Source organism: Pinus tabuliformis, chromosome 6 (assembly GCF_031772625.1).
Source record: "Pinus tabuliformis cultivar Carrire ecotype Pingquan chromosome 6, CPIR1, whole genome shotgun sequence".
Lineage (NCBI taxonomy): Eukaryota > Viridiplantae > Streptophyta > Pinopsida > Pinales > Pinaceae > Pinus > Pinus tabuliformis.
The window spans coordinates 1,749,939,563-1,749,957,156 of record NC_142292.1 but is presented as its reverse complement, the minus strand read 5'-3'; the positions used below and the strand labels follow the sequence as shown (position 1 = coordinate 1,749,957,156).

The following is a 17,594-nucleotide window of genomic DNA, read 5'->3' as shown; positions in this document are numbered from 1 at the left end:
GAGGGCTTGAAAAATAAAGTCAAAATTGTCAACTAATCATTAGACTATGGGTTGAAGTTAATGGAGAAAGTTTGTTTCACGGTTGTGTGTGTGTCTTAGTTTAGACTTAGTTCCTAAAAAATAGGATATAGTTTTGATCTCCCTAAATTGAATGAAAAGTGATGCTTTCGAGTATTTTAAAGAATTTAGAAATATGGTTGAAAAGAAGACAACGAAAGTCATCAAAATTCTCCTCTCAGATCAAGGGGGAGAATACAAACTTGGAAACTTCATCAAATATTGCAGAGATCATGGAATACTACAACAATTTACAATACCCCACACTCCACAATAGAATAGGGTTACAGAAAGAAAGAATAGAACTCTGGTAGAGTGTGCACACAACATAATGAAAGGTAGGAACCTATCCAATGGATTTTGGGTAGAAGCTATTAGTACTGTGGTTTACTTAAAGAACATAAGTCCAACTAGGTGTCTTGATCTAAAGATTCCATTTGAGCCTTTGTATGGTTAAACCTACATTCCATCACTTAAGAGTATTTGGCTCTAAAGCTTTTGCACACATTCCTAAGGAAGATAAGAAGAAATTGGATGTTGAAGCTATAAAATGCATATTTGTAGGGTACTATTATGATTTCAAAGCATACAAGATGTTTACTCCATCTACTCACAGGGTATTCTTGAGTAGAGATGTTATCTTCGATGAACATGTTGATGAAGGGAATAAGGACATAAGTTATGAGGAGTGGCACATACCTTTACTGATTGATGACGACAATGATGAAGACAAATACAATCATTTACAGTAGTAGCAGAAAGAGGAACCTAGCGATGTGGATACATTCAACAATCGAACTCCATTCAAAGGTGAGCAAGAAATCTCATAGGAAATAATTGAGGCAAGCCCGCTACCAAGGAGATGAGGATGATATACTCACTTACCTGCAAGGTACAAAGATTATGCTCTTATGACTAGTATTTTAAATGTTGTTGAGCCCATGAATTATAATGAAGCAAATCAGTATAATGAATGGAGGTCAGCTATGAAATAAGGGTATATGTCCATAATTAAAATAAAACCTGGGAATTAGTTGAATTGCCAAAAGTAAAAGAGCCCATAAGTTATAAATGGCTATGTAAACCTAAGTTCAAAATAGATGGTAGTGTAGACAAGTATAAAGCTAGGTTGGTGGCTAAAGGGTACTCACAGAAAGAAGTAGTTGATTATGAGGAGACCTTTTCTCCTGTAGCTAAGTTAAATACTATTAGGATGTTAATAGCTCTAGCTACAAAGTACCATTGGAGTTTACACCAGCGGGATGTAAAATCTGCTTTTTTAAATGGGGAGTTGAAGGAAGAAGTATATTAAACACAACTAGAAGGCTTCATTAAAAAGGGGCAGGAACACTTGGTTCGTAAATTAAAGAAGACGTTATATGGGTTGAAACAGGCTCCCAGATCTTGGTATGAGAAAATAGACTCTTTCTTCTTACAACATGGTTATAAGTGAAGTAAAAATGATCCAAATATGTATACTAGATTTGATTCAAAGGGGCAGATTGTGTTGATTTCCTTTTATGTTGATTACTGGAAATTCTAATGAATTGGTTGAAGAAATTAAAGTACAAATGCCACGGGTATTTGAAATGAAAGACCTTGGAGAACTACATTATTGTTTGGTTCTTGAATTCTAGAGGGATTATGGCTAGACTTTTGTTACTCAAAGAAAGTATGTCAGGGAATTGTTGAAGAAATTTAAAATAGATCAATGTAAAGCTGCTTCAGTACCTATACAATAGAATGTTAAATTTCAAAGTAATGATGGTTCTAAAGAGGTGGATGCTACAATGTACAGACAACTGGTTGGAAGTTTAATTTATTTGACTACAACTAGACCTAACTTAGCATATTCAGTTAGTGTGTTGATTCAGTTTATGACAAATCCTCTTGAAAATAATTCGGTGGCAGTAAAAAGGTGTCTTAAGATATCTTCAAGGAACCATAAATTTTGGCATTAAATATACAGATTCTTTTGATGTTAAATTGACAAGCTATTCGGATTCAAATTGGGCTAGAGATCTGGATGATAGAAGATCTATAACTGGGTATGCTTTCAACATTGGGTCCGGTGTCATTTCTTGGAGCAGTAAAAAGCATAGTACTGTATATTTATCATCAATAAAAGCAGAGTATCAAGCTGTATGTGCAACCACTTATGAAGCAATTTGGTTGAGAAGACTTCTTCATGATGCAGGTGAAGAACAAAACGATGCTACGGTGATCAAATGCAACAATCAAAGTTCAATCAATCTAGCAAATATTTTTCATAAAAATATAAAACATGTAGATACTCAATTTCATTTTATAAGAGAAAAGGTTCAGTCCAAAGAGATTTTTGTTGAATATTTCAACACCTGTGAAAATGTAGCTGATATCTTCTCCAAGCCTCTTGGGAAGATCAAATTTGAATTGTTTAAGTTGATGTTAGGCGTGCAAGTGAAACCTTTATCCATTAAGGGGAAGAGTTGAAATGAATGGAGAAAGTTTGTTTCACGGTTGTGTGTGTCTTAGTTTAGACTTAGTTCCTAGAAAATAGGAGATAGTTTTGATCTCCCTAAATTGAATGTAAACGGATATATTTTTGATTTGATGATTAATTGAATAAAGTGGTACTACTTGGGCAGTCTCCAGGTGTAGCTTGGCTCACCCGTGAACTACTAGTTTAGTGTGTAAGTTTCATTCTAATTTATCTTTCCATTTTTTTAACACTACGCAAAAGCTAATAATTATGAATAACTTTTAGAATGAAAATATTTTTATCTTAAAAATGTAACTAGTAATATAAATAACTAAAACTACTTATATATAACAAAAAAGACATTCTACTAAATAAGTGAATAACAAATCTACTAAATAATTGAATAACAAATCTATATCTTTAATAAGAAAAAAATAATTTTAAATTTTAAAATACAACAAAATAATTATTCCCCAACATCAAAAACTTCGATATATTGACAAAAATAGATATTTACATTAAAATTCTAAAGTACAACCTGAGTGACATTATTCCAAAACATATATAGCTGCTTCTTCTTCTAGTTTACCATTTATGTACATCACATTCTCTCGAACAACCTGACATCAGTTCCGAAAGCCTCTCAATTTGAGATTTGTCCAAAACAAATTATATTTCATTTACAAGTTTAACATAGTGGGAAAACCCTGGCTTCGGGTTAAATGGTAATCGTGTATGCAAAAGCAAAGTGTGAAACCTCACAAAGATCTTACGTAATCTTATTGAATATGCTAGAGAAGCATATGTACAGCTTGCTTCCTTATGTAACGCCGTAAATAGAGGAATGGAGGACTTTTCGATTTGTGTTTCGGCTCGTTTTGGTAATATACAGCAGTCACGACAAAATGCGCCCCACATTAGCGACCTATACTTCCAAGTTCCCACTATTCTAGATGAAAGGAAACTTGATTAAATGGCTCTTATTGACTGGAGTCTCACTTTCGTTTGATTGCCAACGCCAAACTTTATGGCTCGACTTGAGGAATTGCAATGGCCAGGTCAATGCCATGAAGAGGAAGATTATACAGTTACCCAGCAAATTATTAAGAGTGCCAAAACAGTGACACGTCGCTTGTTATTAGTAATCTCTATACTGTGAATTTGCACGAAGTGACTGAAAATTTAAGATCAGTTGTAATGGAAGGTGACAAGAAATTGTAATGGAACATGACAAGAATAAGGTGTTTTGAGGGAGTTTTCACAGCTATGGCTTTATTTCTTCATTTATTCATGTTGGCATGCTATGTCTTCTAACAGATTGTTCGACTTCTCATTCGTGCAGATCACGGTACGTATCGCGGAGATAAATGGCCGAGATAGATCACGGTACTGTTTTGGAAGCTAATTTGACTTTGAGCTTATTAAGCTTCGTGTATCTAAAAAGTTCTTAAAACATATCTAATCGAGACCATTGAAGAGAAGACATATTGTTTCCAAGTTCTATGAATGTTGACTCCAGCAGTTCAATTTCAGCCCAATCCGATCAATTTTGGGATGTTAGTGAACAGGACGGAGGGAAGGAGGAGAAGAATGTCAACTGAATGGAAGAACAACAGCCGCCTTCAAAGAAAAGGGAGAATGGGATGACCATTTCATCCATTGGGCAGAAGTAGGAGTCACCGAACAAGAAGATTAAGTGCTGACCAGGGGCTCCGGCCAACACACAGCCACCGTGCCTAAAAGAATCACAATCATGGAATGATTATGGTTGTCGCTTTCTCGCATTATCACCGTATAATATGGCTAGATATATAAAATAGATTGAATATTCTTTACAAAATTCTCTTTATTGAAACTCATGGATACTAAATTCATTATCAGAATATTGTAGTATGCATTTGAAGCATCTCCTTCAGCCAAAAACTAATTCAATTTTTATTTTTTCTTCCGTAATAAATAGATTTACTAATAATGTACAACAATGCATGCAAATATCAAATAATAACTACTAAAGAAACTCCGGCAAAACCAATCCAAGATACAATTTTCGATGGAAATATTAAATAAATAGCCATGTAAACTAATCTAAAAGCTATGTAATAAATAGATTATAAATTATGTGTGAATATGTAAAATAAAACTAAATGACCAATATATATATATATGTGGAGAAATCCAAGAGATGCTTCCCTACATTTATGGATGACATCCTAAGTTGGAACAAATTAACCAAATGACCAATAACATTGATGACATTTCATTGAGCTAACTTTTTGGGCTTATATATTTCCCAAATTTAGCTGTTGAATATGTAATGTAAAGGGACTATGTGATCTCAAATTCCAAAGAAAATGCACCCAAGCAAAACCACTCCAATTGCTTAAGTCACTATAATATTAGTCCATGACATAAAACAAGGACGAAAATTTTAGCGGTGAAATTTTGCAAATGGGCTATTTTTTTTGGACATTTTATGAAAAAATATTCACTAACTTGAGTAAAAATTGGCCTATATATATATATATATATATATATATATATATATATATATATATATATGATTAAATGGATGATATTTGCCAAATTTTTTTATCAATTTTAATAGTAAATTACATGTGTTTTTATTGAATATCCTCCTACATTCTATACATATGAACTTTCAAACTCGAATATTCACCTATAGTACTATATATAGGAAAACTATTAAATCCTTAAAAATTACCCTTAAAAAAACCACAATAATCAAACAAGAAACTATATAGAATTAAACCACAACTGGATTGGCCAAGCTCTTAGGTTTCCACATTCACCATAGTTATGCTCTCAAGGTTCTCAACCCCTCATTCATTTATAGGGCTTATCCTCTATAAGATATAAAAATTTCTTATCAACCACCAATCAAAGACTTAACTTTAAGGCTTGGATTACTACAACATTGATGAATAATGTGTCTATCCACATCTATAAACATCCATTAAAGATTTACTGGAAATTTGAAGGTGTCTTTCATATTTGTAAGAAAATAATTTTATACATAGTGATTAGAGGTTGAATAGCTTCAACCATTTATATGGAATTGATTGGGTTGATCAATTAATCAATTCATTTTTTCCCATGTGTAATTTGTCTTATTTTGTGGATGTGGTAATCAACCAAGTATAGAAGCCTTAGTACTCCAAAGTCTTTGAAATTCCAACATTTGTGTAGAAGTTATGGTGTGGATTTGTAACTGTTCATGAAGTTTAAATCAAAATCACAAGACACAAACCTACTCTACTGCTCTTTGGAAAGTAACTCAAAATCTAGAACAAAAATTCCAGACATGTAATAAGAAATCACACACAGAAAAATAGTTTTTTTATTGGGGAAAGAAAACTACTAAAGTCACCAATGCCTTGTTGCATTAATCTCATAAATAGAGAAGTATCAAAATTGCTTTGCTCAACTGAGCACAACTTGCAAGTGCATAGGCTATCTCTCTACTCACTAAGAAGCTATGACCCAGACTTAATTAATTTATGCCTCTAGTTGAGCTCCCATTTGCTTGCACTATTCCTTGAGAAATTAGGCCCCTATTAAATAGGAAATTCCTCTGATTCACTGTGCAATTCCCAAGGATAGTCCATCTGACCTCATGCAACACCTATACACTCAACTAGTTAACTCCCTTGGAAACTCGACAATAACTGGGAAACTCATATTCTTTGCATGTATGAACCAATTATTAGTTGATTGACCAATTAACTAGATGATATCTGAGTTAGATTGATGTCCCAGTACATAACTGACAATCAACTAGTTCTATTAACAATAAGAACTAGTTTAACTGATTACAACTGAAATTAACTCAACCTAGGCTCCTAAAATTTAGGAATCAATACATACAACTGAACTTCATGCCCTTAAATTGAATTAACTGAGCTAGACTCTTATAAAATATGAATCAACATGTAAATTTAGCTTCCAGTCACTAAATGAAATTAAGTGTTCTTAACTGAGTGACAAGAGCCATGTCACCTTAGTTAACTCCTCCAAGTTGTCTATTGATGTGGAATTTCAAATTTCCTCAATTTGATTAAGGAAAAATCAAATTGAGACTTTTTTGCTACATTTTTGAACACTCCTTCTTAGTAAGAAAGGGATTATCAACCACCCCTATCCAACACATGTGGAATGTATTGCATGAAACAACTCTCATCTTTGTTGCTTCTACTGCAACATCTACAACTAAGAAGCATCCAAAAAAAAACATTGAATCAACTGTGTTTGCAACTTTCTACTAAGAAATATGTGCTATTGTTGACTCTACTACTGAGCCTCCTTCTTTTTTTTCAACAGTCCTCTACACTCCTCAGTATCTTAGTGACATTGATCCTCCTGCTACTAAATATTGTGGCCCCCTGTAGCAAGGTAATGATCCATGAGGATAATGCATCAACGCACCCTACCCAAAGTTCTGTAATTTTGGGACTAAGGCTTCACATCACCCCACCTCACACCTAAAGGTATGGCTTCATGTGATCCCTCTGTTCACATAGCTCAAACTCTCCCTCTACTGGAGGTATCTTCTTGAGCGAATGTCTCCACTCTACGTCCTCTCTACCTCTCCATTTATGGTTGCTCCACACCTTCCTATGGATACTTCTGAGGCTCCATTTTGATAGGTTTATCGTGCTCCCTCTCAACCATTATATCTTTAATATTTTCCTTGCTCCTCCAGGTTATGCATGCATCTTATACCACAAGTGAATACATGTCCTTGACTCGAACCCGAATATGCTTCACTTGTCTTGTGGTTATGTGTCTCAGGAATGCCTTTCCTTTGTTGAAGATCACATCATAACCACAGTCTTCCAAAACTATAATAGAGATTATATTTTTCTTTAGGCCTCAAGTGAACGTGACATCCTTGAGACTAAGAGTGGATCCCGACTCCCTCTAGAAGGTGACTGTACCAATCCCAGTAGTCGTGCACCTTTCATCGTCTCCAAAATCAATATTCATCTAGATATATTTCTCCTCCAGGTCACTCAAAGAGTCTGTACACTCAATCATTTGGAATGAGTTAGCCGAATCCAAGTACCACACACTCCCCATCACATCGTTGGCCATGCATGTGATAAGGGTAAAATCTAGCTCAAACTATGAAGCCAAAGCTTCACCTACTTCTACTACTGTACACTCCTTTCTAGACTTTTTATGGACACTTAGTAGCATAGTTCCCGAATTCATGACAATTGAAGCATTTAATTTTGGACAAGTCTTTCTTCTTGTCCTCTTGGCTAGATTCAACCTCACCTTGGGAATTATTTCCCTTGTCCTTCATTCCTTTGCTAACTAGAGAAAAGTCCTCTTCCTATTCTTTATATGAGGTTCAATCTCTGGTATTCCACATTATTTCATCTTGTACCAAATCTGACCATAAGCGTTCCCAATATGGTAGTTTCTCCCTCCTGATCACCAAATCTTGGTCGCTATGCCAGCTCTTGGGAAGGCCTAAGGGGTAGGCTTACCAAGTCCTCTTATGCAATATGAACACCAACCCCACAAAGTTCATCAGGACATTGTGTGAACTTGCTTAGATACTACAGAATGGTGTCATTCTTCTGTATCTCAATATTTCAAAGTTTATCCTTGAAAGTTAGCTTCTTGTGGTGACTACTATTCTTGCACAATTCTGTTAGTGCTTTCCACATTGCGAACAAATTTTCTTTCGTATGGAGATTTGAGAAAATCTGATCTTGTACTTGCTCTAGCTCTAATATTATGTAGAAATTATGATGTATATTTGAAATTTCTCATTAAGTTCTAATCAAAATTAAAAGACACAAACCTACTCTACCACTCTATGGAAAGTAATTCACAATCTAGAACAAAAATTTCAGACATGCAATTAGAAATCACACACATGCAAATAACATTTTTCTTGGGGAAATCAAACTGCTAAAAACCCTAATGCCTTCTTGCATTATATGATCAATAGATTTGCATTACAGTTTCTTTGCTCAATTGAGCACGTCCTGCAAGTGCATGACCTATCTCTCTACTCACTCAGAAGCTCCAACCCATACTTAGTCAATTTCTTCCTCTGCTTGAGCTCCTATTTGATTTCATTTGTCATTGAGAAATTATGACACTATTAAATAGGAAATTCCTTTAATTCATTGCAAAATTCCAAATGATGGTCCATATGACCTCATGCAACACCTGTACACTCAACTAGTTTACAATTCTTGGTTAATTGCCTCATACACTTCACCACAATTAGGAAACACATATTCTTTGCATGCATGAGCTAATTATTAGCCAATTGATCAATTAACTATATGATCTCTTAGTTAGATTGATGTCCCACTATTTAACTGACCACTTAATATTTCTATTAATAGTTAGAACAAGTTTAACTGATTACAACTGAAATTAACTCAACCTAGGCTCCTAAAATTCAAGAATCATTACATACAACTGAACTTCATGCCCTTAACTCGAATTAACTGAGCTAGACTCCTATAAAATAGGAACTAACACATGCAAATTGAAATTCAACTCATTAACTCAAATTGAGTGTTCTTAACTGATTGAAAAGAGCTATGTCACCTTAGTTAACTCCTCCAAGTTGTCCGTTGATGTGGAATTTCACATTTCCTCAATTTGATTATGGAAAAAACAAATTGAGACTTTTTTGCTGCATTTTTCAACAATTTGAACCACTAATCATCCACACTAATTTCCTTGCAGTATGGCACTTATATTCATTACTTTTATCATTTTATGGAAGATCATATATTTGAGTTTTGCAAGTTTTATGTGATCACAACTTTGTCTTGATTGTAATACAAATCCTTACTATAGCCATACTCATTAATGCCTAACAACAACATTCTTTTATAAAATTACTTTTATTAAAGTTGCACTGTGTTCAAAAACAATTCCCTTGCCCTATGATTTCACTTGGTAAATAAATTCTTAATTTCGAAAGTTCCATGAACATAGAGAAATTTAATCTTGGATCTACAATTTGATGATATATTTCAAGGCCTCTCTAAAAAAATATATTCTTAGATCTGTACAAATGGTTGTAGCAATTCTTGTATATTTTATAGCAAATATTATAATATCTTTTGTAACAACATAAAACTAAAAATATATCATAGAAGGAAAATATAAACCACTAACAATGAATGGTATGCGTAGGATAAAATTTATGCACGAAGGATGCTACTAAATGGGACTCACCTGGCTTGAATAGTTGAGCATCCTTCTCAAAAAGAAGTTTAACAAAATGTGAAAAATGGGCATCCTCCTCTTAGATTCATCATTATTTCTAACATCAATTTAACATTTTTGTTAATTTCCTAACCCATTTTTTAGCATTTCCATCCCTCATGGATTTATTCCATAAGGTTTCACTACCTCCTTCCCTTTTACACCATCTAAATTCTTATTTCCTTACATTACTTCTACTTAATAACATATATTGCCACCCAAACATCCCTTTCAAGCACCATGCTCAATATCTATTTCATGGATTGCTTAAATATTCTATTTTCCTCACTACCAAATTTGCATTTAGTTTTCTCCCTTGTGGTCATATCCTCCACTTTCTCTACTGCATTTCTTGTAAATATACCATGACATAATTGTCACATACCCCCTAGGCACAATACTACCAATTCCCTACTATTCTCTAGTGGATCCATGATGTGGACTTGTAGGTTCAATTAATAACCTTAGATTCCAAAACAACACTTATGCATACATTAGAACTCAGAGAAAAGAATCAATCATGTGCATTTAACATAATAAAATTTCTTGCATTCAGATTTCATTCCTTTGATGACCCAACACAAGCATTAATGGAGCGTTATCATGAATACACTGTAGCTAGCATTTCCATATGATCATAGTCCTACTGGCATAGTAGAAAGTATTATTGACATATATCTTATGCAATGTGAACACATAGCTAAAACAAGTCTCATGATGCATAGTTCATAGCATAAACAACTTGAACCATAGGCTATACAATTTCACACCTTGGAAAAATAATTATTCCTCATAGTTGTCTCGTGCATAAATATTCACCACCTTAAAAACATAGATAACAAATAAGTTTAAAGATGTAATAGCATAAAGAGTAAGGGGTCACATATAGTACATCGAAGCAATTGAATCAAACCAGAGTAGAAGAGAGAACGTCACTTGGAAAATTGAGCACCACCACCCAACCTGGAACTGACTTCCTCTACTTCACCCACGAGCCGAGAGTTGTTGCCATGGATCAACTGCCTCTTGTTGATCTCTTCAATGGGTATTTAATACCCTGTTTTATGATATGGTTTCCATTAGCGACGTCTCTCTTTTATGGATTCTTCTTATCCATTTTCTTAAGTTTTTCCTAGGAAAGCTTGCCTTTCTCTCTCGCGAGGCTTTTCCTCATAAACTCTTGCCTTTCTCTCCCGCAAGGTTTTTATGTTTTTCTTTACTTAGCATCTTTCTCCATCTAAGTAGCTTAATGGATATTTATCCCCAATCCATTAAGCTGATCTAGAATTGAATCTAAAATCTTTATCATGAAAGAATATCCATTCCCATTCACCAATGGGATTTCATTTGGAAAGAATCTCATCTCTTGGTGTCTTGTTTTCCAAGTGACTATATTTATTTATTTAATAATAAAGTATTTACTTTCATTGTTAAATCTCAGAACTAGCTTTTCTTAGCTTAGGTTAGGAGAGCGTTGCATACAATGGAGGGGTGTTACATAATCCCCCCCTTAAATTTCCACTGTCATTGGTGTATTACTGTATATTATAATATTATTCGTCATTCACAGGCAGCTGTTTCTAAATTTACAAGCTCCAATGGCCTTTCCATCTAAATTCGATCTTCTGATATGTATCGGTTATAAAGGAGTTCTACCAACAATTCTCCTTCTATTCCTACTTGTAACATTTATTTCAATAAATTTTGTGAGAGATTTCATATGCATAAACTCAATTTCGTTTACCATAATTAATGTAACAGTAGTACCACATCAGTAACTACAGGTTAATGTTGTATGTCCTTTAACTATGATTCCTCATTTCCATTTTGTTTAAATAATAGGAAGAAATGCATGTTCTTCTGGTGCATTTGTGTTCTTTCCAAACACTTGCTTCCTGTAGTCTCCCTGCATTAGCCACAACAAGTCAAACTAGCACATTTGACTAAATTTCAACATGTATAAAATATCATATCAGGTTAGCTCAAACATAATCATCAAAATCATAACTCATATGTAACCATCATAAATCAGAGTTATATGTCATATGTATACTAAGACTGAAACAAAATACGGATACTTTTCCTTAGTTCCCAATACCAATTCTTAGTTTCCACCTTTGTCTTTCTTCTGCACTCTAGATCAGTTGCCACATGTGACAATCACCCAGTTCCTGCTCTTCAACCATGTGCACCTACACATAGTGTGTAGTGCACACATACAACTATATATGTCATATATCATCATGCACTACATGCATCCATACCGGTACCATATGTACTGTTTGTACACAGTACCACCTATACATGTGTACCCAATACCAAATGTCCATAACATCACTTGCATGACATATACTTCATCCACATGTTTTTAACCATGTTAGCATTATGCCAAAAATTCCTTTAATATTTCATTCACACTACTTTTAGGTAAGTCGAAACATACCATGTTTGGTTTGTCAATTGGAGAATAAGGAATTCATGGACCTATTCAACTTCTGCAACCAGAGCATAATTCAAAATTTTGATGTCAAAATATTCAAGTGATTTTATTTAGCTAATCCTTTTCATGTATCTTGTGGTTGCAGGAAATTTTCAACAAAACGATAACATAGATGCATAATACAACTTTATGAAACCAATAATTTTGAGTTTTAGGATTGAATCTGTCCCATAGACAAAGTTTTAATAACAACAAAATATGACCTCCACCCCATGACAAAATAGACTTATTAACTATGATAGTTAGCCTAATATGGACTTTAATGTTATATTTGAGGTCTCATAACAATCTTAACTTGTCTTTAGCCAAGAATATAATTGTTTGGTACTCAAAAAGTACTCGACACTTAAACAAATCATGTCATATGATTTACTGTTGCTCTTTTTACACTTCTTCCAACACCTTGTTGGCCATGAATAATTCAGTGTATGTCTAAAACCAATTGAACAAACAATATGCAAGTACATACATTTCCCATACATGAGTTATAAATGAAGGTTACAATATTCTCGACTCCACACTCACCAGGTTTTTAGGACCTATGTCTACAAGGGTGTGAACCTAGGTCATTTACATGTTTACACCTCACCTTAAACATTAAATCACCCTTGGAAAACAAGAGAATATAACTCATTTATCAGTTATCAAAATCATTAACATGAATTCCCGCATCATTTATGCAATACTTGTTATGTTGTCCTATTCAGAACCAGACAACACTATTAATGCAATATGACAGGCAGACTTCTTCAAGATTGTTTGATAGGAAATAGTGTTACAAAATATGCATTTCATATTATCCGGTTGTCCATTTGGTGCACAACAATCCTTTTAGCCATCATCTTCTTATTTTAGAAACAAGTTGTTGCATGATTAATTATCCTCTTTATTCCTTATCTAGAACATTTTACATGTTCCATTTCACTTGATGCATGCATTATTTTACTACCAACCTAAGATCTTTTGATTATCGTAGGCTGTATTAATGTGAAAACTCCTGGTTTACTAATGATTGGTTTATTAATTTGGATCAGTCATGTTGTGAATTTAGGGTACAATTCCTAACAGTCATTAAGCTGCTCTGAATTGCTATAATGCCTCCAACACCACCATATCTAATACGCAAGTATGCTTTATTTAGATAAAGTAGAAACACACTGATCATTTTTACCTTATCACCTTCCTCAAAAAGTACAATTGTAAGATCTTCAATCATCCCACTGTAAGCATATTTTTGAAAGGTTCTTCTCTGTGAGATATTAAAAGAAACCCATCTATATCTATATGTATATGTTCATTAAGGTTGTTGAGGTTGCACATTTTAAGTTTCATTTTTTTTTACACATTACAATTTGAGTGAGCCATGGAGAATGTTCTTTTAAGCTTGATACTATCTTTTTGCTATTAACCAAGAGCGTTAGGAGCTCCTGTTACACTCTTGTTAAGTGTTTATACTAGATGTAATTTTAGTTATCAGTCCCATTAATCTAGTTATATCTTATTACAAAATTGTTTCTTTCTCCTGCTTTATCCCGAACCTTTAAAACTATACAAGTATCATGGTATAGAGTTTGTGTGCCCTTACAAGAGAATTCTTAAATTTGGAAAAACTTTCACTCATATAATAAGTAGAATTTTAATATTCAATAAGTAGGCATGATAATAAGTAACCACTTAAGGGTTGACCATTTCTGCTTCTTAAAAATAATCAACATGTTAGTTGTTTGTTATTTCTTTTCCTTACTCTTTACTCCACCACTATTCAACCTTGCAGAATTATTAGTTCCAGTGTAGCCTTTTAGGGTTTCTCCTCCCCACATTTCTACTATAGCTTTCCAAAGACTTGAAAAAATCCTTGTTCATTTATATAAACACTTACTTAAAAATTTAATTAATGAATTATAAGATAGATATAATTTTAATATTTGACCTTTACGGTATCTATCAAGAATCAAATACATCACATATTTTGATTCTCTACATTTATTGAAAATCTCCATTTTGATTATTCCTCAAGCTTAGTTAGCAATAACTAGCATCTTAACTCAGTTTTTAACTCTTGTTAATTCGCAAAAATTTTGATCCATCCATGCATGTAAGCATACCAATGTAGCTCATTCTAACCACGCAATGAGCCCTACATGCAAGCCATACATATAGGCACGTAATCACAACATGAGTTCAACATATGCAATGAGAAGGTTAAACATACATCCTTCAAGGATAATGTAATTTAAATTTCAAGAAAAAGTATTTATATTCTTATGAGATGCATAAAAAAAAAATTCTCAGAGAAAACTGTACACATACCTCTGTATTCATTTATACTCCAAGTGCACATGCACCATTTACTCTTCTTTTTACGTGATGTCCACTTTATGCAGAATAAGCTTAGTAAGTAGATGGAGTTTAAAGTTCCATCAAAACTAACATTGGACTTGCAAAGTTCATGATTGGTCGCATAACCACACATGCTAGAAGCTCTCAAGCAAGACATCAAACAATAGGGCATTCAACATCATGTTGCCTTAAGACAATTTCCACTCCTCCTCCCCTTAACCATTGGAAAACCTTGCACTCAATGTCTGAAGATATAAGGGTAGGGTGCAATTCCTTAGAAGAATCCAAGTATTGCTTCATCCTTTCATCTCTTTCTTCAGAAGAGAGGGTCACCATAACATCAACCCCTATACAAGCTTGGTTTCTTCTATAAAGTTATAAGTGAATTCCTATCTGATCCACTATATCTCATATGAGTAAGTCAATGAGATTGATATGTTTCATCCATTGAGACACTTCCCCAAGTACATCATTGATTAATAAACAAATCTAATCAAGAAATTTTTGATCTAGAGTAATTAACGATTACTAGATATCTGTAATAAAATCTTGTACAATATTCCTTGTAGAATCCTCCATTGTTGTTGCAATGACTGGAGAATCAATCTTCCTCTTCCATTTCTTTGAGACTGGTGGAGGCAAAAGAAGACGATCAATATGAGATTCTTATCTATGGTGAAAGTGAGAAAGATGAGACCCGTGATGAACAGGAACCCTCCTCTAAAACTCTACTTCCAAGGAAAAATATCTGAGCACTGAAATTATAAGAATCTATCAGAATATTGAAAAAAATTGAATTGCTTGTCAGTGATAGAAATTTGGAAAATACAATGATGAATATGGCATACAAAAATCAAGGTTTATGTATTCTCATCATTGAAAACATAATTATTTCCAAGTTTTTATTCTAATTATAAACATTATTAGTAAAATTTCTAGTTACGAATGGGTAATAAACCTTATTCTTTCATATGATACATTGCACTTATGCATAATTAATCCAAACATCGTAGTTTTACTCTAATATTGATTCAATCCACTGATAAGGTTTCACATTACACTGAAAAGTTGAATTTATAATTTGTTTATACCCCTCATTTAATCGACTATTTAATCATCAACTTGCGGAACAATCCAGAAGTAATATTTCCGTGGAACTTTTAGAAAAAGTTTAATAAGGGTTAGAAAATCCTTGAGGCTACCTGAGCATGTGGGCACAAACATCTTGCTAGAATAATTATTCAGTTGAAAATAGGATGCAGTCACATCCTCCATATTCTCCTTATGGTGGCTACATTCACTTGATATTGCCAACCATTTCTCCAGTTGCAGGCTGACCAGAATGCTCCAACATGCAGTCGAGCTATATTAAACCACATTATATCATTCCAATGAAGGTGCAACGTGTAACACCCAAGGTTGCTCATGCAATGGCTACAATCGCTATTTAGAACGATCTTACCCCCTCAAATTATATGCGTTGTCTCAGTCACTACCCTAGAGATGTGATAAAGTTATGAAGCAACTGGATAATAATTATCCAACAGTTATGTCCCTTATGGAAACATCTCCAACTCAATGAATAAGGAAAGCAGACTAAGTGATACTAAAAATAAACATTAGTCTTGGCGATCCAATCTTTAGCAGAAAGGAAAAAAATATAGTACTAAGCATTTTCATAGGGATAAGTCTTATCCAACCAGCTGCTTTAAGGCAAATCGGTCAAAAAATTCTCCCGAACATTTCCACATCAGTGGATAATGTAACCAAGAAAAATGACTTTGGACCGAAAGGAAAAATCCTCCTCAAGGTGATTTTAAGGCAACTTGAACCTCTCCGGATCAGTAGCTAAAGAAAAAATCAATATTGCGGATCAGAAAGAAACCCATCGATCTTCAACAGGATGTTCTCCGTTATTGCAATTGGAATGTACTACCCATAGATTAGGCTTCTAAGGCTACCATAACTGGTCTACATTCAATTATAAAAAAAGAAATAAATAAAAACAGCGCATGAAGAAACAACATCGCAATATCAATGATTAAAAAAACAGTTGCCATGGTGTTTATATGCATAACACCTTTCTTATCAATTTTTTGCATGCGTCATATTTTTCATTTCCAAAGAATTTCAATAGTCATTATCAACACACAAAAAAAACTTCTAAAATATCTACATGTGGTCATTTTGGGAGTAAAGTAGAAAGTCCATTGTTCGACTAGTGGCTAGGCGTTCATGGGGAGTTCTACGATCTCTCATATTCATGCCCTTCCTTTTTGTTGACTATGGCACACAACCCACAACATACTAACTATTGTCCCATCCTCCATATCCAGAATTCCATCATAATTTATTCATTCTTCTTGTCCTCACCATCCATAGCAATTAAATGAGATCTGGTATTGACTCACGTCCTTTGGTAGGGCTCCCAATGCTAGAGCCAAGTGGCCACGGCTATTACTGACAATTATTACAATGAGTGCTATAGACCATAAAATTCATCATGGACTCTCCCTTGCAGGTGCCTGTGGTTTCACATTTAGTTGGCTCCCTTGATTATCATAAAATTCCTATGAACTTTTACAACTAGGAAAGGTGAATGCCACGACTAACCACTTAATTTTTCAATTTTTTCTAGGAAATAGGTAACCAAAGATTTTAACTTTTTTGGATGCTAATTCATGAAAAGGAAGGACCAACTAAACTCCAATTGAGAGTTTAATTGTTTAGAATTTAAAAATATCTCGTCAAAGATTGGTGATCTTAGAGACCTTAATGACAGGGTTGTCCCTGGTGATTGCCTCACGACCAGCGACCTCAAAAGCCCGACTCATTTCTGATATGAGAAACACCATTTAGGGTAGGGTTTTATTTTGTAGGAGGCCATAGAGAGGAAGGATATGATTACGCAACATCCAAATGGGTTGACGAGATTACAACTGTAGAAGATTGTGCATGGCTTTGAAAGTA

General features: G+C 34.0%; 1 pseudogene; it reads right to left on the bottom strand.

The window, feature by feature from the left end:
* Nucleotides 1-14,693: 14,693 nt before the first annotated feature.
* On the bottom strand, nt 14,694-16,564 carry LOC149265913 (uncharacterized; annotated as a pseudogene).
* Nucleotides 16,565-17,594: the final 1,030 nt, after the last annotated feature.